Genomic DNA, 22969 nt, shown 5'->3' with positions numbered 1-22969 from the left:
GGTGAGACCTATTCTAAATCTGAAATATTTGAACACTTACATACAAAGGTTCAAATCAAGATGGAGTCACTCAGAGCAGTGATAGCGAACCAGGAAGAAGGGGACTATATGGTGTCCCTGGACATCAAGGATGCTTACCTCCATGTCCCAATTTGCCCTTCTCACCAAGGGTACCTCAGGTTCGTGGTACAAAACTGTCACTATCAGTTTCAGACGCTGCCGTTTGGATTGTCCACGGCACCCCGGGTCTTTACCAAGGTAATGGCCGAAATGATGATTCTTCTTCAAAGAAAAGGCGTCTTAATTATCCCTTACTTGGACGATCTCCTGATAAGGGCAAGGTCCAGAGAACAGTTGGAGGTCGGAGTAGCACTATCTCAAGTAGTTCTACGACAGCACGGGTGGATTCTAAATATTCCAAAATCGCAGCTGTCTCCGACGACACGTCTGCTGTTCCTAGTGATGATTCTGGACACAGTCCAGAAAAAGGTGTTTCTCCCGGAGGAGAAAGCCAGGGAGTTATCCGAGCTAGTCAGGAACCTCCTAAAACCAGGAAAAGTGTCAGTGCATCATTGCACAAGGGTCCTGGGAAAAATGGTGGCTTCTTACGAAGCGATTCCATTCGGCAGATTTCACGCAAGAACTTTTCAGTGGGATCTGCTGGAAAAATGGTCCGGATCGCATCTTCAGATGCATCAGCGGATAACCCTGTCTCCAAGGACAAGGGTGTCTCTTCTGTGGTGGCTGCAGAGTGCTCATCTACTAAAGGGCCACAGATTCGGCATTCAGGACTGGGTCCTGGTGACCACGGATGCCAGCCTGAAAGGCTGGGGAGCAGTCACACAAGGAAAAAATTTCCAGGGAGTGTGATCAAGTCTGGAGACTTCTCTCCACATAAATATACTGGAGCTAAGAGCAATTTACAATGCTCTAAGCTTAGCAAGACCTCTGCTTCAAGGTCAGCCGGTATTGATCCAGTGGGACAACATCACGGCAGTCGCCCACGTAAACAGACAGGGCGGCACAAGAAGCAGGAGGGCAATGGCAGAAACTGCAAGGATTCTTCGCTGGGCGGAAAATCATGTGATAGCACTGTCAGCAGTGTTCATTCCGGGAGTGGACAACTAGGAAGCAGACTTCCTCAGCACGACCTCCACCCGGGAGAGTGGGGACTTCATCGGGAAGTCTTCCACATGATTGTGAACCGTTGGGAAAGACCAAAGGTGGACATGATGGCGTCCCGCCTGAACAAAAAACTGGACAGGTATTGCGCCAGGTCAAGAGACCCTCAGGCAATAGCTGTGGACGTTCTGGTAACACCGTGGGTGTACCAGTCGGTGTATGTGTTCCCTCCTCTGCTTCTCATACCTAAGGTACTGAGAATTATAAGACGTAGAGGAGTAAGAACTATACTCGTGGCTCCGGATTGGCCAAGAAGGACTTGGTACCCGGAACTTCAAGAGATGCTCACAGAGGACTCATGGCCTCTGCCGCTAAGAAGGGACTTGCTTCAGCAAGTACCATGTCTGTTCCAAGACTTACCGCGGCTGCGTTTGACGGCATGGCGGTTGAACGCCGGATCCTAAGGGAAAAAGGCATTCCGGAAGAGGTCATTCCTACCCTGGTCAAAGCCAGGAAGGAGGTGACCGCACAACATTATAACCACATGTGGCGAAAATATGTTGCGTGGTGTGAGGCCAGGAAGGCCCCACGAAGAAATTTCAACTCGGTCGATTCCTGCATTTCCTGCAAACAGGAGTGTCTATGGGCCTCAAATTGGGGTCCATTAAGGTTCAAATTTCGGCCCTGTCGATTTTCTTCCAGAAAGAATTGGCTTCAGTTCCTGAAGTCCAGAAGTTTGTCAAGGGAGTACTGCATATACAACCCCCTTTTGTGCCTCCAGTGGCACTGTGGGATCTCAACGTAGTTCTGGGATTCCTCAAATCACATTGGTTTAAACCGCTCAAATCTGTGGATTTGAAATATCTCACATGGAAAGTGACCATGATGTTGGCCCTGGCCTCGGCCAGGCGAGTGTCAGAATTGGCGGCTTTGTCTCACAAAAGCCCATATCTGATTGTCCATTCGGACAGGGCAGAGCTGCGGACTCGTCCCCAGTTTCTCCCTAAGGTGGTGTCAGCGTTTCACCTGAACCAGCTTATTGTGGTACCTGCGGCTACTAGGGACTTGGAGGACTCCAAGTTGCTAGATGTTGTCAGGGCCCTGAAAATATAGGTTTACAGGACGGCTGGAGTCAGGAAAACTGACTTGCTGTTATCCTGTATGCACCCAACAAACTGGGTGCTCTTGCTTCTAAGCAGACGATTGCTAGTTGGATGTGTAGTACAATTCAGCTTGCACATTCTGTGGCAGGCCTGCCACAGCCAAAATATGTAAATGCCCATTCCACAAGGAAGGTGGGCTCATCTTGGGCGGCTGCCCGAGGGGTCTCGGCTTTACAACTTTGCCGAGCTGCTACTTGGTCAGGGGCACACCCTGGCTGAGGAGGACCTGGAGTTCTCTCACTCGGTGCTGCAGAGTCATCCGCACTCTCCCGCCCATTTGGGAGCTTTGGTATAATCCCCATGGTCCTGACGGAGTCCCCAGCATCCACTTAGGACGTCAGAGAAAATAAGAATTTACTTACCGATAATTCTATTTCTCGTAGTCCGTAGTGGATGCTGGGCGCCCATCCCAAGTGCGGATTGTCTGCAATACTTGTACATAGTTATTGTTACAAAAATCGGGTTATTATTGTTGTGAGCCATCTTTTCAGAGGCTCCGCTGTTATCATGCTGTTAACTGGGTTCAGATCACAGGTTGTACAGTGTGATTGGTGTGGCTGGTATGAGTCTTACCCGGGATTCAAAATCCTTCCTTATTGTGTACGCTCGTCCGGGCACAGTATCCTAACTGAGGCTTGGAGGAGGGTCATAGGGGGAGGAGCCAGTGCACACCACCTGATCCTAAAGCTTTTACTTTTTGTGCCCTGTCTCCTGCGGAGCCGCTATTCCCCATGGTCCTGACGGAGTCCCCAGCATCCACTACGGACTACGAGAAATAGAATTATCGGTAAGTAAATTCTTATTTTTGGTGCCCTCAAACCAGTCTAAACTGCCTCACCCGATTAGGCCCTGCCCCCAGCAACACTGCAGGAAGCTCCTGATCACATGGCAGCAGCTCAGCATGAGGGGGAGGGGGAGCACTGTCTTTCTTTGCACTGAGATAGTGGGACTATTGCTGTGATCAGTAACAAGCCCACAGGGTGGTAACTTTACAAGTGATCTGCCTATAGTATAATATACACAATAGCAAGTATTCTGGGACTATTGCAGGTTTCTGTACTTAGCCCAGCAACTATGCCAAATATACACATGATATTTGCTTGTTAGAATATCCTACCTGTTTTGTCATGCACAAACAATGCCCTCTCCTCACAAATGATGGGCACTACAGTAAATATAGTGGCTATTACTGTGTTCAGCATTTAGTCCACCAAATTGGTGGTATAGCTTTATTCAATAGCTGGTATAGTGGGACTTTTACTGCCTCTATTACGTAGCCCACCAACTGCAACCAATGTGCAAGTGATAGTTGCTTATTATCTCTGCCTTTTAGCAAAGTTCAGGTGTAATATTTCTTTTTATCAGTTTAATATCTGATACGCTCCCTATTTAGGGACCATATATTAGTGATGAGCGGGTTCGGTTTCTCGGAAACCGAACCCCCCCGAACTTCACGCTTTTTACACGGGTCCGAGGCAGACTCGGATCTTCCCGCCTTGCTCGGCTAACCCGAGCGCGCCCGAACGTCATCATCCCGCTGTCGGATTCTCGCGAGGCTCGTATTCTATCGCGAGACTCGGATTCTATATAAGGAGCCGCGCGTCGCCGCCATTTTCACACGTGCATTGAGATTGATAGGGAGAGGACGTGGCTGGCGTCCTCTCCGTTTAGAATAGAAATAGATAGTGAGAGTGAGACACTTGATTTACTGGAGCTTAGGAGTACTCAGAGAGTGCAGAGTTTACTAGTGACTGACCAGTGACCACCAGTGCAGTTTTATTATTATTTAATATAATCCGTTCTCTGCCTGAAAAAAAAAACGATACACAGTGACACAGTATACCATATCTGTGCTCAGCCTCAGTGTGCTGCATCATCTATGTATATCTGACTGTGCTGAGTGCTCACTGCTCACACAGCTTAATTGTGGGGGAGACTGGGGAGCAGTTATAGCAGGAGTACATATATTTAACAGTGCACACTTTTGCTGCCAGAGTGCCACTGCCAGTGTGACTGACCAGTGACCAGTGACCACCAGTATATTGTGATTGTCTGCCTGAAAAAGTTAAACACTCGTCGTGTGGTGTTTTTATTCTATAAACGCATTCTGACAGTGACAGTGTCCAGCAGGTCCGTCATTATATAATATATACCTGTCCTGCAGTAGTGATATATATATATTTTTTATATCATTATCATCCAGTCTATACTAGCAGCAGACGCAGTACGGTAGTCCACGGCTGTAGCTACCTCTGTGTCGGCAGTCGCTCGTCCATAATTGTATACCTACCTGTGGTGGTTTTTTTTTCTTTCTATCTTCTTCATACTAGTAGTTAACTTTAGGAGTCTGCAGTGCTGACAGTGTCCAGCAGGTCCGTCATTATATAATATATACCTGTCCGGCTGCAGTAGTGATATATATATATTTTTTATATCATTATCATCCAGTCTATATTAGCAGCAGACGCAGTACGGTAGTCCATGGCTGTAGCTACCTCTGTGTCAGCAGTCGCTCGTCCATCCATAATTGTATACCACCTACCTGTTGTGTTTTTTTTTTCTATCTTCTTGATACTAGTAGCTTACTTTAGGAGTCTGCAGTGCTGACAGTGTCCAGCAGGTCCGTCATTATATAATATATACCTGTCCGGCTGCAGTAGTGATATATATATATTTTTTATATCATTATCATCCAGTCTATATTAGCAGCAGACGCAGTACGGTAGTCCACGGCTGTAGCTACCTCTGTGTCGGCAGTCGCTCGTCCATCCATAATTGTATACCACCTACCTGTTGTGTTTTTTTTTTCTATCTTCTTGATACTAGTAGCTTACTTTAGGAGTCTGCAGTGCTGACAGTGTCCAGCAGGTCCGTCATTATATAATATATACCTGTCCGGCTGCAGTAGTGATATATATATATTTTTTACATCATTATCATCCAGTCTATATTAGCAGCAGACGCAGTACGGTAGTCCACGGCTGTAGCTACCTCTGTGTCGGCAGTCGCTCGTCCATCCATAATTGTATACCACCTACCTGTGGTGTTTTTTTTTTCCCTATCTTCTTGATACTAGTATCTTACTTTAGGAGTCTGCAGTGCTGACAGTGTCCAGCAGGTCCGTCATTATATAATATATACCTGTCCGGCTGCAGTAGTGATATATATATATTTTTTATATCATTATCATCCAGTCTATATTAGCAGCAGATGCAGTACGGTAGTCCACGGCTGTAGCTACCTCTGTGTCGGCAGTCGCTCGTCCATCCATAATTGTATACCACCTACCTGTGGTGTTTTTTTTCTTTCTATCTTCTTGATACTAGTAGCTTACTTTAGGAGTCTGCAGTGCTGACAGTGTCCAGCAGGTCCGTCATTATATAATATATACCTGTCCGGCTGCAGTAGTGATATATATATATTTTTTATATCATTATCATCCAGTCTATATTAGCAGCAGATGTAGTACGGTAGTCCACGGCTGTAGCTACCTCTGTGTCGGCAGTCGCTCGTCCATCCATAATTGTATACCACCTACCTGTGGTGTTTTTTTTTTTTCTATCTTCTTGATACTAGTAGCTTACTTTAGGAGTCTGCAGTGCTGACAGTGTCCAGCAGGTCCGTCATTATATAATATATACCTGTCCGGCTGCAGTAGTGATATATATATATTTTTTATATCATTATCATCCAGTCTATATTAGCAGCAGACGCAGTACGGTAGTTCACGGCTGTAGCTACCTCTGTGTCGGCAGTCGCTCGTCCATCCATAATTGTATACCACCTACCTGTGGTGTTTTTTTTTTTCTATCTTCTTGATATTAGTAGCTTACTTTAGGAGTCTGCAGTGCTGACAGTGTCCAGCAGGTCCGTCATTATATAATATATACCTGTCCGGCTGCAGTAGTGATATATATATATTTTTTATATCATTATCATCCAGTCTATATTAGCAGCAGACGCAGTACGGTAGTCCACGGCTGTAGCTACCTCTGTGTCGGCAGTCGCTCGTCCATCCATAATTGTATACCACCTACCTGTGGTGTTTTTTTTTCTTCTATCTTCTTGATACTAGTAGCTTACTTTAGGAGTCTGCAGTGCTGACAGTGTCCAGCATGTCCGTCATTATATAATATATACCTGTCCGGCTGCAGTAGTGATATATATATATTTTTTATATCATTATCATCCAGTCTATATTAGCAGCAGACGCAGTACGGTAGTCCACGGCTGTAGCTACCTCTGTGTCGGCAGTCGCTCGTCCATCCATAAGTATACTAGTATCCATCCATCTCCATTGTTTACCTGAGGTGCCTTTTAGTTGTGCCTATTAAAATATGGAGAACAAAAATGTTGAGGTTCCAAAAATAGGGAAAGATCAAGATCGACTTCCACCTCGTGCTGAAGCTGCTGCCACTAGTCATGGCCGAGACGATGAAATGCCATCAAAGTCGTCTGCCAAGGCCGATGCCCAATGTCATAGTACAGAGCATGTAAAATCCAAAACACCAAATATCAGTAAAAAAAGGACTCAAAAATCTAAAATAAAATTGTCGGAGGAGAAGCGTAAACTTGCCAATATGCCATTTACCACACGGAGTGGCAAGGAACGGCTGAGGCCCTGGCCTATGTTCATGGCTAGTGGTTCAGCTTCACATGAGGATGGAAGCACTCAGCCTCTCGCTAGAAAAATGAAAAGACTCAAGCTGGCAAAAGCACAGCAAAGAACTGTGCATTTTTCGAAATCACAAATCCACAAGGAGAGTCCAATTGTGTCGTTTGCGATGCCTGACCTTCCCAACACTGGACGTGAAGAGCATGCGCCTTCCACCATTTGCACGCCCCCTGCAAGTGCTGGAAGGAGCACCCGCAGTCCAGTTCCTGATAGTCAGATTGAAGATGTCAGTGTTGAAGTACACCAGGATGAGGAGGATATGGGTGTTGCTGGCGCTGGGGAGGAAATTGACCAGGAGGATTCTGATGGTGAGGTGGTTTGTTTAAGTCAGGCACTCGGGGAGACACCTGTTGTCCGTGGGAGGAATAGGGCCATTGACATGCCTGGTGAAAATACCAAAAAAATCAGCTCTTCGGTGTGGAAGTATTTCAACAGAAATGCGGACAACATTTGTCAAGCCGTGTGTTGCCTTTGTCAAGCTGTAATAAGTAGGGGTAAGGACGTAAACCACCTCGGAACATCCTCCCTTATACGTCACCTGCAGCGCATTCATCATAAGTCAGTGACAAGTTCAAAAACTTTGGGCGACAGCGGAAGCAGTCCACTGACCAGTAAATCCCTTCCTCTTGTAACCAAGCTCACGCAAACCACCCCACCAACTCCCTCAGTGTCAATTTCCTCCTTCCCCAAGAATGCCAATAGTCCTGCAGGCCATGTCACTGGCAATTCTGACGAGTCCTCTCCTGCTTGGGATTCCTCCGATGCATCCTTGCGTGTAACGCCTACTGCTGCTGGCGCTGCTGTTGTTGCTGCTGGGATGCGATGGTCATCCCAGAGGGGAAGTCGTACTCGTAAGACCACTTTTACTACTTCCACCAAGCAATTGACTGTCCAACAGTCCTTTGCGAGGAAGATGAAATATCACAGCAGTCATCCTGCTGCAAAGCGGATAACTGAGGCCTTGGCATCCTGGGCGGTGAGAAACGTGGTTCCGGTATCCATCATTACTGCAGAGCCAACTAGAGACTTGTTGGAGGTACTGTGTCCCCGGTACCAAATACCATCTAGGTTCCATTTCTCTAGGCAGGCGATACCGAAAATGTACACAGACCTCAGAAAAAGACTCACCAGTGTCCTAAAAAATGCAGTTGTACCCAATGTCCACTTAACCACGGACATGTGGACAAGTGGAGCAGGGCAGGCTCAGGACTATATGACTGTGACAGCCCACTGGGTAGATGTATGGACTCCCGCCGCAAGAACAGCAGCGGCGGCACCAGTAGCAGCATCTCGCAAACGCCAACTCTTTCCTAGGCAGGCTACGCTTTGTATCACCGCTTTCCAGAATACGCACACAGCTAAAAACCTCTTACGGCAACTGAGGAAGATCATCGCAGAATGGCTTACCCCAATTGGACTCTCCTGTGGATTTGTGGCATCGGACAACGCCAGCAATATTGTGTGTGCATTAAATATGGGCAAATTCCAGCACGTCCCATGTTTTGCACATACCTTAAATTTGGTGGTGCAGAATTATTTAAAAAACGAGAGGGGCGTGCAAGAGATGCTGTCGGTGGCCAGAAGAATTGCGGGACACTTTCGGCGTACAGGCACCACGTACAGAAGACTGGAGCACCACCAAAAACGCCTGAACCTGCCCTGCCATCATCTGAAGCAAGAAGTGGTAATAAGGTGGAATTCAACCCTCTATATGCTTCAGAGGTTGGAGGAGCAGCAAAAGGCCATTCAAGCCTATACAACTGAGCACGATATAGAAGGTGGAATGCACCTGTCTCAAGAGCAGTGGAGAATGATTTCAACGTTGTGCAAGGTTCTGCAACCTTTTGAACTTGCCACACGCGAAGTCAGTTCAGACACTGCCAGCCTGAGTCAGGTCATTCCCCTCATCAGGCTTTTGCAGAAGAAGCTGGAGACATTGAAGGAGGAGCTAACACAGAGCGATTCCGCTAGGCATGTGGGACTTGTGGATGGAGCCCTTAATTCGCTTAACAAGGATTCACGGGTGGTCAATCTGTTGAAATCAGAGCACTACATTTTGTCCACCGTGCTCGATCCTAGATTTAAAACCTACCTTGGATCTCTCTTTCCGGCAGACACAAGTCTGCTGGGGTTCAAAGAACTGCTGGTGACAAAATTGTCAAGTCAAGCGGAACGCGACCTGTCAACATCTCCTCCTTCACATTCTCCCGCAACTGGGGGTGCGAGGAAAAGGCTCAGAATTCCGAGCCCACCCGCTGGCGGTGATGCAGGGCAGTCTGGAGCGACTGCTGATGCTGACATCTGGTCCGGACTGAAGGACCTGACAACGATTACGGACATGTCGTCTACTGTCACTGCATATGATTCTCTCCCCATTGAAAGAATGGTGGAGGATTATATGAGTGACCGCATCCAAGTAGGCACGTCAGACAGTCCGTACTTATACTGGCAGGAAAAAGAGGCAATTTGGAGGCCCTTGCACAAACTGGCTTTATTCTACCTAAGTTGCCCTCCCACAAGTGTGTACTCCGAAAGAGTGTTTAGTGCCGCCGCTCACCTTGTCAGCAATCGGCGTACGAGGTTACATCCAGAAAATGTGGAGAAGATGATGTTCATTAAAATGAATTATAATCAATTCCTCCGTGGAGACATTGACCAGCAGCAATTGCCTCCACAAAGTACACAGGGAGCTGAGATGGTGGATTCCAGTGGGGACGAATTGATAATCTGTGAGGAGGGGGATGTACACGGTGATATATCGGAGGATGATGATGAGGTGGACATCTTGCCTCTGTAGAGCCAGTTTGTGCAAGGAGAGATTAATTGCTTATTTTTTGGTGGGGGTCCAAACCAACCCGTCATTTCAGTCACAGTCGTGTGGCAGACCCTGTCACTGAAATGATGGGTTGGTTAAAGTGTGCATGTCCTGTTTATACAACATAAGGGTGGGTGGGAGGGCCCAAGGACAATTCCATCTTGCACCTCTTTTTTCTTTCATTTTTCTTTGCATCATGTGCTGTTTGGGGAGTAGTTTTTGGAAGGGCCATCCTGCGTGACACTGCAGTGCCACTCCTAGATGGGCCAGGTGTTTGTGTCGGCCACTTGGGTCGCTTATCTTAGTCACACAGCTACCTCATTGCGCCTCTTTTTTTCTTTGCGTCATGTGCTGTTTGGGGGGTGTTTTTTTGGAAGGGCCATCCTGCGTGACACTGCAGTGCCACTCCTAGATGGGCCAGGTGTTTGTGTCGGCCACTTGGGTCGCTTATCTTAGTCACACAGCTACCTCATTGCGCCTCTTTTTTTCTTTGCGTCATGTGCTGTTTGGGGGGTGTTTTTTGGAAGGGCCATCCTGCGTGACACTGCAGTGCCACTCCTAGATGGGCCAGGTGTTTGTGTCGGCCACTTGGGTCGCTGAGCTTACTCACACAGCTACCTCATTGCGCCTCTTTTTTTCTTTGCGTCATGTGCTGTTTGGGGGGTGTTTTTTGGAAGGGCCATCCTGCGTGACACTGCAGTGCCACTCCTAGATGGGCCAGGTGTTTGTGTCGGCCACTAGGGTCGCTTATCTTAGTCACACAGCTACCTCATTGCGCCTCTTTTTTTTCTTCTTTGCGTCATGTGCTGTTTGGGGAGTGTTTTTTGAAGGGCCATCCTGCTTGACACTGCAGTGCCACTCCTAGATGGGCCAGGTGTTTGTGTCGGCCACTTGGTTCGCTGAGCTTAGTCATCCAGCGACCTCGGTGCAAATTTTAGGACTAAAAATAATATTGTGAGGTGTGAGGTGTTCAGAATAGACTGAAAATGAGTGGAAATTATGGTTATTGAGGTTAATAATACTTTGGGATCAAAATGACCCCCAAATTCTATGATTTAAGCTGTTTTTTAGGGTTTTTTGAAAAAAACACCCGAATCCAAAACACACCCGAATCCGACAAAAAAAATTCGGTGAGGTTTTGCCAAAACGCGTTCGAACCCAAAACACGGCCGCGGAACCGAACCCAAAACCAAAACACAAAACCCGAAAAATTTCCGGTGCTCATCACTACCATATATCACATGAATTTTTAGTAAGATAGAAGAGGAGCTTGCTCTGTCCACTTTATACATTGACCTGGTATTGCAGTGTGTCCAGTACCAGTACACAAATACCGGTATTGTCAGAGTCTGCCTTTGCTTGCACTATGACAAGTGACTGGTACTCTGTTTACTACTTAGCCCACAAACCTTGGTAAAATGTTAATGGCTGAGTTAATGTAAAATACTCCGTGGTCAATACTTTCACCTAAAGCAGTGATTGTTGGTAGTCTGTTTTCCTTTCGTTATTTCTATGTCAAGACACAAGACAGACTATTTATTTGTTTATTTTTTCCTGTGCACTATGTACCTATAAATTGCCAAAATGGCTGCACAGAGCTAAACGCTCCTTACGCAGCTTATACTGTGCAGTGAGCCAGGTCCTTGACAGACACTATAGCTCAGTTGTTTCAAAGGACAATCATTTGTCCTAGTTGTTATGCTCTCTAGTTATGGTCACTTCTAAGGCAGGTCTTAATTTTATACTTCCTGGTGTCTGTCTGATATAGCTACCTTAAGCAGGATGATTGTGTCCTCAGGCTGTACCGCCAATTGGCGGAGTACTACACCTCCCTCTATTTCGTTCCTGGTTCTGATCCACATTTTGAGGCTTTATCTCAGGAAATTAGTAAAATAAATCCTGTCAGGGAGGATGCTTCAGGATAGGAATAAGAAATAGACTACTGAGTTAATTGGTTTCCCCCTCTTCCCTCACGTTGGGACGATGTAGCGGTTCATGTTTCCAGGTTAATGCGTCTGTCTCTAGTACGCAATATTGTTGCTTCAGATCTGATGGCTCACAGTTACAGACAGTGTTTCTTTATCCTTTCGCTGATGAAGACACTGACCTGATGGAGGTTCCACTAATAATTAGTGGACGCATCCATCATGTGGTGGCCTAAGACGACTGTCTTTCCTAAAGTACAGTATGTGACCTTGAATCACCGCAGATTGACAACAGTGAGGCGGTTATTAAATTGGTATTCATTCTGACAGGAATATTCCTATGCCCTATCCTGGCTAATGCATGGATCTTAGAGCGGTTGCAGATTGCATAATGCAAGTTGTCCATTATTGTATAAAATTATCCTTTTCAAATAATCCATTGACAGATTGGGTCTCTGAAGCTCTATCCTCTGTCAATGTTGTTTTCTTGGATTCTATTTCTATTCAATCCTGCATCTCTGCCCTGTCAATGATGCCCATATATTCATTTTGATTGTGATTTGTGGAATTCTGCTTCCAAATCAAAGCGTGCCTTGCAGGCAGGAGCAAATAGCTCTAGCAGTAAGGTGTCTGCCTTCAGTATAACAGGTCATGGGTTCTCATTCTGAGTATGACTGCTAAAAAATGTGTTATTTAAAATAAATATCAATGAAATATGTATTCTCTTACAAGGCATTTGTTCACCTGGAACTCGGACTTCCGATATGTCGTCTGCAGGGCTTATGGAGTCGGGTGGTCTGGTTCTCAGTGGGGGAAAGCCAACTTTCTCAGATTCCACTGGTCCGTTGGATATACCGAATTATATCATGAGCATATATTCTGAATCTTGGGGAACACGTACCAAGCAGGATTCTTTGTTATCCCTCTTATTTGCGTTTCATCCAAGAGACAGGCTCTAATCCTTGCAGTCTGTTCGCTATCCAATGTGGGAGTATTCATTCCAATCCCTTTCCCATCAACAGGGTCTTGGGGTTGTTACTGTTACTTTCCCATCACTGCCATATTTGGTCGATTGTTGCAAAAAGAGCTCTGTCTCATGCACCTTTTGTCATACACATCTACAGTGGACCTTGGTTCCGGATTTCTTACTTTGTGGAGGATGGTGTTCAGGGGTTTCTCTGACGTCCTAGTGGATGCTGGGGACTCCGTAAGGACCATGGGGAACAGCGGCTCCGCAGGAGACTGGGCACAGCCAAGAAAGATTTAGGACTACCTGGTGTGCACTGGCTCCTCCCACCATGACCCTCCTCCAGACTTCAGTTAGAATCCTGTGCCCGGCTGAGCTGGATGCACACTAGGGGCTCTCCTGAGCTCCTAGAGAAAAAGTATATTTTAGTTTTTTTATTTAACAGTGAGATCTGCTGGCAACAGACTCACTGCAGCAAGGGACTAAGGGGAGAAGAAGCGAACCTACCTAACTGGTGGTAGCTTGGGCTTCTTAGGCTACTGGACACCATTAGCTCCAGAGGGATCGACCGCATGGAACCGGCCATTGGTGTTCGGTCCCGGAGCCGCGCCGCCGGCCCCCTTACAGAGCCAGAAGCAAGAAGAATCCGGAAAATCGGCGGCAGAAGACATCAGTCTTCACCAAGGTAGCGCACAGCACTGCAGCTGTGTGCCGTTGCTCCTCATACACACTTCACACTCCGGTCACTGAGGGTGCAGGGCGCTGGGGGGGGGGGGGGCGCCCTGAGAAGCAATAAATACACCTTGGCTGGCAAATATATCACAATATATAGCCCCAGAGGCTATATATATGATAAATACCCCTGCCAGAATCCATAAAAAAGCGGGAGAAAAGTCAGCCGAAAAAGGGGCGGAGCTATCTCGCTCAGCACACTGGCGCCATTTCTCCCTCACAGCTCCGCTGGAAGAAAGCTCCCTGGCTCTCCCCTGCAGTCTACACTACAGAAAAGGGTAAAAAAGAGAGGGGGGGGGGCACTAAATTTAGGCGCAATATACATATAGCAGCTATAAGGGGATTTCTCTGACGTCCTAGTGGATGCTGGGAACTCCGAAAGGACCATGGGGAATAGCGGCTCCGCAGGAGACTGGGCACAAAAGTAAAAGCTTTAGGACTACCTGGTGTGCACTGGCTCCTCCCCCTATGACCCTCCTCCAAGCCTCAGTTAGATTTTTGTGCCCGAACGAGAAGGGTGCACACCAGAGGCGTCACTAGGGTTGGTGTCACCCGGTGTTGTAACTCATGGTGTCACCCCCCACCCCCCCCTATCGACCTACTCTTGTATCAGTCCATGCAGAAACCCTGAGAGCAGGGGCCAGTGTTAGGGTGTTTGGTGCTCCCAGCAAATGACAAATTTGTGCCCTCCATCCATATGCAATAAAGGGACAGTGCGTGCCGATGCACACCACCAATAGTACCCCCAATTCAAATTACGCCACACCGTAGCACACAATAGCATACAATCTTATTCACATTACAATGCCCACAGTAGTAGTGCTTGAAGACCCTCCCACCCCTTTCCGTATATATATATTTAGTCATTTTGTGCCCCGTATTCCCCTTCCCTTATATTTATTTAGAATTTTATACTCCCCCTTATATTTTTTATGCTCATTATTACCCAAGCCCTTTATATATTTTATATCCATCACCCTCCACTCCTATTTTTTGCCCATTAACCCACCCCTAATATATTTTATGTCCATCAGACCCCACCAGTTATATACTTTTAGCACATTAGCCCCCCCACCATCCCCTTATATAATGTATACACATCTACCCCTTATCTATCCTACACTGCCACACACTTTTGTAATGTACCTTTAGTTGGCAGTGCGTTCTGTCAGCTGAGGGGGATAGACTGCGGAAATGTATGTCCAGGTCCTTCCTATTCTAACGGCGCAGCAGCACTCAAGCCTCCTCCCGTTTGTCCATTCCAGAATGGTTTGCGGTGCCGGAGTGCGCGATGACGTCACGAGGGAGTGACGTACAGCACCCGACATCGTTTCCATAGAGACTGCGGCAGGATGGACCCAGCGGCGCCGCGGCGGTGAATGACTTTGACAGTCCGGCTCATCAGTCAGCGGGGATTGCGTGATCTTGGTGCCTCAGGGAGCAGTGGGTGTGGGTGCTGCCGCGGGCATGTCTGTCAAGTCAGTAGTTGGGATGGGGTGCGTGTAAGCAGCTCTTTTTGTTATCACCCCATTGAAGGGTGACACCCGGGTGCGGGCCGCACCCCCCGCATGACGCCACTGGTGCACACTAGGTGGCTCTCCTGAGCTGCTTAGTGAAAAAGTTTAAGTATAGGTTTTTTATTTTCAGTGAATCCTGCTGGCAACAGGTTCACTGCACCGAGGGACTAAGGGGAGAAGAAGCGAACTCACCTGCGTGCAGAGTGGATTGGGCTTCTTAGGCTACTGGACATTAGCTCCAGAGGGACGATCACAGGCCCAGCCATGGATGGGTCCCAGAGCCGCGCCGCCGGCCCCCTTACAGAGCCAGAAGACAGAAGAGGTCCGGGAAATCGGCGGCAGAAGACGTCCTGTCTTCAATAAGGTAGCGCACAGCACCGCAGCTGTGCGCCATTGCTCTCAGCACACTTCACACTCCGGTCACTGAGGGTGCAGGGCGCTGGGGGGGGCGCCCTGAGACGCAATAAAAACACCTTAGATGGCAAAAAATACATCACATATAGCTCCTGGGCTATATGGATGCATTTAACCCCTGCCAGTTTTTCCTTAAAAAAGCAGGAGAAAGGCCGCCGAGAAGGGGGCGGAGCCTATCTCCTCAGCACACAAGCGCCATTTTACCTCACAGCTCCGTTGGAGGGAAGCTCCCTGGCTCTCCCCTGCAGTCCTGCACTACAGAAACAGGGTAAAACAAGAGAGGGGGGGCACTAATTTGGCAGATAAATCAATACAGCAGCTATATAAGGGAAAAACACTTATATAAGGTTATCCCTGTATATATATATCGCTCTGGTGTGTGCTGGCAAACTCTCCCTCTGTCTCCCCAAAGGGCTAGTGGGGTCCTGTCCTCTATCAGAGCATTCCCTGTGTGTGTGCTGTGTGTCGGTACGTTGTGTCGACATGTATGAGGAGGAAAATGGTATGGAGGCGGAGCAATTGCCTGTAATAGTGATGTCACCCCCTAGGGAGTCGACACCTGACTGGATGGTCTTATGGAAGGAATTACGTGATAGCGTCAGCACTTTACAAAAGACTGTTGACGACATGAGACAGCCGGCAAATCAGTTATTACCTGTACAGGCGTCTCAAACACCGTCAGGGGCTCTAAAGCGCCCGTTACCTCAGATGGTCGACACAGACCCAGACACGGACACTGACTCCAGTGTCGACGGTGAGGAAACAAACGTATTTTCCAGTAGGGCCACACGTTACATGATCACGGCAATGAAGGAGGTTTTGAACATTTCTGATACTACAAGTACCACAAAAAAGGGTATTATGTGGGGTGTGAAAAAACTACCCGTAGTTTTTCCTGAATCAGATGAATTAAATGAGGTGTGTGATGAAGGGTGGGTTTCCCCCGATAAAAAACTGCTAATTTCTAAAAAATTATTGGCATTATACCCTTTCCCGCCAGAGGTTAGGGCGCGTTGGGAAACACCCCCTAGGGTAGATAAGGCGCTCACACGCTTATCAAAACAAGTGGCGTTACCGTCTCCTGATACGGCCGCCCTCAAGGAACCAGCTGATAGGAAGCTGGAAAATATCCTAAAAAGTATATACACACATACTGGTATTATACTGCGACCAGCAATCGCCTCAGCCTGGATGTGCAGTGCTGGGGTGGCTTGGTCGAATTCCCTGACTGAAAATATTGATACCCTGGACAGGGACAGTATATTATTGACTATAGAGCATTTAAAGGATGCATTTCTATATATGCGAGATGCACAGAGGGATATTTGCACTCTGGCATCAAGAGTAAGTGCGCTGTCCATTTCTGCCAGAAGAGGCTTATGGACGCGACAGTGGTCAGGTGATGCGGATTCCAAACGGCATATGGAAGTATTGCCGTATAAAGGGGAGGAGTTATTTGGGGTCGGTCTATCGGACCTGGTGGCCACGGCAACGGCTGGGAAATCCACCTTTTTACCCCAGGTCACCTCTCAGCAGAAAAAGACACCGTCTTTTCAGGCTCAGTCCTTTCGTCCCCATAAGGGCAAGCGGGCAAAAGGCCACTCATATCTGCCCCGGGGCAGAGGAAGGGGAAAAAGACTGCAGCAGGCAGCCTCTTCCCAGGAACAGAAGCCCTCCCCCGCTTCTGCTAAGTCCTCAGCATGACGCTGGGGCCTTACAAGCGGACTCAGGCACGGTGGGGGCCCGTCTCAAGAATTTCAGCGCGCAGTGGGCTCACTCGCAAGTGGACCCCTGGATCCTGCAGGTAGTATCTCAGGGGTACAAATTGGAATTCGAGACGTCTCCCCCTCGCCGGTTCCTGAAGTCTGCTTTACCAACGTCTCCCTCCGACAGGGAGGCGGTATTGGAAGCCATTCACAAGCTGTATTCCCAGCAGGTGATAATCAAGGTACCCCTCCTACAACAGGGAAAGGGGTATTATTCCACGCTGTTTGTGGTACCGAAGCCGGACGGCTCGGTGAGACCTATTTTAAATCTGAAATCCTTGAACACTTACATACAAAGGTTCAAATTCAAGATGGAGTCACTCAGAGCAGTGATAGCGAACCTGGAAGAAGGGGACTATATGGTGTCTCTGGACATCAAGGATGCTTACCTCCATGTCCCAATTTGCCCTTCTCACCAAGGGTACCTCAGGTTTGTGGTACAGAACTGTCACTATCAGTTTCAGACGCTGCCGTTTGGATTGTCCACGGCACCCCGGGTCTTTACCAAGGTAATGGCCGAAATGATGATTCTTCTTCGAAGAAACGGCGTCTTAATTATCCCTTACTTGGACGATCTCCTGATAAGGGCAAGGTCCAGAGAACAGTTAGAGGTCGGAGTAGCACTATCTCAAGTAGTACTACGACAGCACGGGTGGATTCTAAATATTCCAAAATCGCAGCTGATTCCGACGACACGTCTGCTGTTCCTAGGGATGATTCTGGACACAGTCCAGAAAAAGGTGTTTCTCCCGGAGGAGAAAGCCAGGGAGTTATCCGAGCTAGTCAGGAACCTCCTAAAACCAGGCCAAGTGTCAGTGCATCAATGCACAAGGGTCCTGGGAAAAATGGTGGCTTCTTACGAAGCGATTCCATTCGGCAGATTCCACGCAAGAACTTTTCAGTGGGATCTGCTGGACAAATGGTCCGGATCGCATCTTCAGATGCATCAGCGGATAACCCTGTCTCCAAGGACAAGGGTGTCTCTCCTGTGGTGGTTGCAGAGTGCTCATCTTCTAGAGGGCCGCAGATTCGGCATTCAGGACTGGGTCCTGGTGACCACAGATGCCAGCCTGAGAGGCTGGGGAGCAGTCACACAGGGAAGAAATTTCCAGGGCTTGTGGTCAAGCATGGAAACATCATTTCACATAAATATCCTGGAACTAAGGGCCATTTACAATGCCCTAAGTCAAGCAAGGCCTCTGCTTCAGGGTCAGCCGGTGTTGATCCAGTCGGACAACATCACGGCAGTCGCCCACGTAAACAGACAGGGCGGCACAAGAAGCAGGAGGGCAATGGCAGAAGTTGCAAGGATTCTTCGCTGGGCGGAAAATCATGTGATAGCACTGTCAGCAGTATTCATTCCGGGAGTGGACAACTGGGAAGCAGACTTCCTCAGCAGACACGACCTCCACCCGGGGGAGTGGGGACTTCACCCAGAAGTCTTCCACATGATTGTGAACCTTTGGGAAAAACCAAAGGTGGACATGATGGCGTCCCGCCTCAACAAAAAACTAGACAGATATTGCACCAGGTCAAGGGACCCTCAGGCAATAGCTGTGGACGCTCTGGTAACACCGTGGGTGTACCAGTCAGTGTATGTGTTCCCTCCTCTGCCTCTCATACCCAAAGTACTGAGAATCATAAGAAGGAGAGGAGTAAGGACTATACTCGTGGCTCCGGATTGGCCAAGAAGGACTTGGTACCCGGAACTTCAAGAGATGCTCACAGAGGACCCGTGGCCTCTACCTCTAAGAAAGGACCTGCTTCAGCAGGGACCCTGTCTGTTCCAAGACTTACCGCGGCTGCGTTTGACGGCATGGCGGTTGAACGCCGGATCCTGAAGGAAAAAGGCATTCCGGATGAAGTCATCCCTACCCTGATCAAAGCCAGGAAGGATGTAACCGTGCAACATTATCACCGTATTTGGCGTAAATATGTTGCGTGGTGTGAGGCCAGGAAGGCCCCTACAGAGGAATTTCAACTGGGTCGTTTCCTGCATTTCCTGCAAACAGGACTGTCTATGGGCCTAAAATTAGGGTCCATTAAGGTTCAAATTTCGGCCCTGTCGATTTTCTTCCAGAAAGAACTAGCTTCAGTTCCTGAAGTTCAGACGTTTGTCAAGGGGGTACTGCATATACAGCCTCCTTTTGTGCCTCCAGTGGCACCTTGGGATCTCAATGTAGTTTTGGGGTTCCTAAAATCACATTGGTTTGAACCACTCACCACTGTGGACTTAAAATATCTCACATGGAAAGTGGTAATGCTGTTAGCCCTGGCTTCAGCCAGGCGTGTCTCAGAATTGGCGGCTTTATCCTATAAAAGCCCTTACCTAATTTTTCATACGGACAGGGCAGAATTGAGGACTCGTCCTCAATTTCTCCCTAAGGTGGTTTCAGCGTTTCACTTAAACCAGCCTATTGTGGTACCTGCGGCTACTAGGGACTTGGAGGACTCCAAGTTGCTGGACGTAGTCAGGGCCCTGAAAATATATGTTTCCAGGACGGCTGGAGTCAGAAAATCTGACTCGCTGTTTATCCTGTATGCACCCAACAAGCTGGGTGCTCCTGCTTCTAAGCAGACTATTGCTCGTTGGATTTGTAGTACAATTCAGCTTGCACATTCTGTGGCAGGCCTGCCACAGCCAAAATCTGTAAAAGCCCATTCCACAAGGAAAGTGGGCTCATCTTGGGCGGCTGCCCGAAGGGTCTCGGCTTTACAACTTTGCCGAGCAGCTACTTGGTCAGGGGCAAACACGTTTGCTAAATTCTACAAATTTGATACCCTGGCTGAGGAGGACCTGGAGTTCTCTCATTCGGTGCTGCAGAGTCATCCGCACTCTCCCGCCCGTTTGGGAGCTTTGGTATAATCCCCATGGTCCTTTCGGAGTTCCCAGCATCCACTAGGACGTCAGAGAAAATAAGAATTTACTTACCGATAATTCTATTTCTCATAGTCCGTAGTGGATGCTGGGCGCCCATCCCAAGTGCGGATTGTCTGCAATACTTGTACATAGTTATTGTTACAAAAAATAAGATTTTACTTACCGATAAATCTATTTCTCGTAGTCCGTAGTGGATGCTGGGACTCCGTCAGGACCATGGGGATTAGCGGCTCCGCAGGAGACAGGGCACAAAAATAAAGCTTTAGGATCAGGTGGTGTGCACTGGCTCCTCCCCCTATGACCCTCCTCCAAGCCTCAGTTAGGATACTGTGCCCGGACGAGCGTACACAATAAGGAAGGATTTTGAATCCCGGGTAAGACTCATACCAGCCACACCAATCACACCGTACAACTTGTGATCTGAACCCAGTTAACAGTATGACAAACGTAGGAGCCTCTGAACAGACGGCTCACAACAATAACAACCCGATTTTTTTGTAACAATAACTATGTACAAGTATTGCAGACAATCCGCACTTGGGATGGGCGCCCAGCATCCACTACGGACTACGAGAAATAGATTTATCGGTAAGTAAAATCTTATTTTCTCTGACGTCCTAGTGGATGCTGGGACTCCGTCAGGACCATGGGGATTATACCAAAGCTCCCAAACGGGCGGGAGAGTGCGGATGACTCTGCAGCACCGAATGAGAGAACTCCAGGTCCTCTTTAGCCAGGGTATCAAATTTGTAGAATTTTACAAACGTGTTCTCCCCCGACCACGTAGCTGCTCGGCAGAGTTGTAATGCCGAGACCCCTCGGGCAGCCGCCCAGGATGAGCCCACCTTCCTTGTGGAATGGGCCTTGACAGATTTAGGCTGTGGCAGGCCTGCCACAGAATGTGCAAGTTGAATTGTGCTACAAATCCAACGAGCAATCGTCTGCTTAGAAGCAGGAGCACCCAGCTTGTTGGGTGCATACAGTATAAACAGCGAGTCAGATTTTCTGACTCCAGCCGTCCTTGAAATTTTCAATGCCCTGACAACGTCCAGCAACTTGGAATCCTCCAAATCGCTAGTAGCCGCAGGCACCACAATAGGCTGGTTCAGGTGAAACGCTGACACCACCTTAGGCAGAAACTGAGGACGCGTCCGCAGTTCTGCCCTGTCCGAATGGAAAATCAGATATGGGCTTTTATACGATAAAGCCGCCAATTCTGACACTCTCCTGGCTGAAGCCAGGGCCAGTAGCATGGTTACTTTCCATGTATGATATTTCAAATCCACCGATTTGAGTGGCTCAAACCAATGGGATTTGAGAAAATCCAAAACTACATTAAGGTCCCACGGAGCCACTGGGGGCACAACCGGGGGCTGTATATGTAGTACTCCTTTTACAAAAGTCTGGACTTCAGGAACTGAAGCCAATTCTTTCTGGAAGAAAATCGACAGGGCCGAAATTTGAACCTTAATGGACCCCAGTTTGAGGCCCATAGACAATCCTGTTTGCAGGAAATGTAGGAATCGACCCAATTGAAATTCCTCCGTGGGGGCCTTCCTGGCCTCACACCACGCAACATATTTTCTCCAAATGCGGTGATAATGTTGTGCAGTCACCTCCTTCCTGGCTTTTACCAGTGTAGGAATGACCTCTTCCGGAATGCCTTTTTCCCTTAGAATTCGGCGTTCAACCGCCATGCCGTCAAACGCAGCCGCGGTAAGTCTTGGAATAGACACGGTCCCTGCTGAAGCAGGTCCCGTCTTAGAGGTAGAGGCCACGGATCTTCCGTGAGCATCTCCTGAAGTTCCGGGTACCAAGTTCTTCTTGGCCAATCCGGAGCCACGAGTATCGTTCTTACTCCCCTTTGCCGTATAATTCTCAGTACTTTTGGTATGAGAGGCAGAGGAGGAAACACATACACTGACTGGAACACCCACGGTGTTACCAGAGCGTCCACAGCTATTGCCTGAGGGTCTCTTGACCTGGCGCAATACCTGTCCAGTTTTTTGTTGAGGCGAGACGCCATCATATCCACCTTTGGTTTTTCCCAACGGTTCACAATCATGTGGAAGACTTCTGGATGAAGTCCCCACTCTCCCGGGTGTAGATCGTGTCTGCTGAGGAAGTCTGCTTCCCAGTTGTCCACTCCCGGAATGAACACTGCTGACAGTGCTATCACATGATCTTCCGCCCAGCGAAGAATCCTTGCAGCTTCTGCCATTGCTCTCCTGCTTCTTGTGCCGCCCTGTCTGTTTACGTGGGCGACTGCCGTGATGTTGTCCGACTGGATCAACACCGGCTGACCCTGAAGCAGGGGTTTTGCCAGGCTTAGAGCATTGTAAATCGCTCTTAGCTCCAGTATATTTATGTGAAGAGACATCTCCAGGCTTGACCATACTCCCTGGAAGTTTCTTCCCTGTGTGACCGCTCCCCAGCCTCTCAGACTGGCATCCGTGGTCACCAGGACCCAGTCCTGTATGGCGAATCTGCGGCCCTCTAACAGATGAGCACTCTGCAACCACCACAGAAGAGACACCCTTGTCCGTGGCGATAAGGTTATCCGCTGATGCATCTGCAGATGCGATCCGGACCATTTGTCCAGCAGATCCCACTGAAAAGTTCGTGCGTGGAATCTGCCGAATGGAATCGCTTCGTAAGAAGCCACCATCTTTCCCAGGACTCTTGTGCATTGATGCACAGACACTTTCCCTGGTTTTAGGAGGTTCCTGACAAGTTCGGATAACTCCCTGGCTTTCTCCTCCGGAAGAAACACCTTTTTCTGAACCGTGTCCAGAATCATTCCCAGGAACAGCAGACGTGTCGTCGGGGTCAATTGAGATTTTGGAAAATTCAGAATCCACCCGTGCTGTTGCAGCACTACTTGGGTTAGTGCTACTACGTCCCCCAGCTGTTCCCTGGACCTTGCCCTTATCAGGAGATCGTCCAAGTAAGGGATAATTAATACGCCTTTTCTTCGCAGAAGAAACATCAT

The 22969-nt window shown here is 48.3% G+C and overlaps 1 long non-coding RNA gene and 1 pseudogene across 1 annotated transcript in view; both read left to right on the top strand.

The window, feature by feature from the left end:
• Positions 1-22969, top strand: part of LOC135054848 (uncharacterized) — a 136848-nt gene that overhangs the window by 89590 nt on the left and 24289 nt on the right. The gene's annotated exons all lie outside the window — the stretch shown is intronic.
• On the top strand, positions 3599-3777 carry LOC134899813 (U2 spliceosomal RNA; annotated as a pseudogene).

Source organism: Pseudophryne corroboree, chromosome 3 (genome assembly GCF_028390025.1).
Source record: "Pseudophryne corroboree isolate aPseCor3 chromosome 3, aPseCor3.hap2, whole genome shotgun sequence".
Taxonomy (NCBI): Eukaryota; Metazoa; Chordata; class Amphibia; order Anura; family Myobatrachidae; genus Pseudophryne; species Pseudophryne corroboree.
This window is presented reverse-complemented; position numbering and strand designations above follow the sequence as displayed.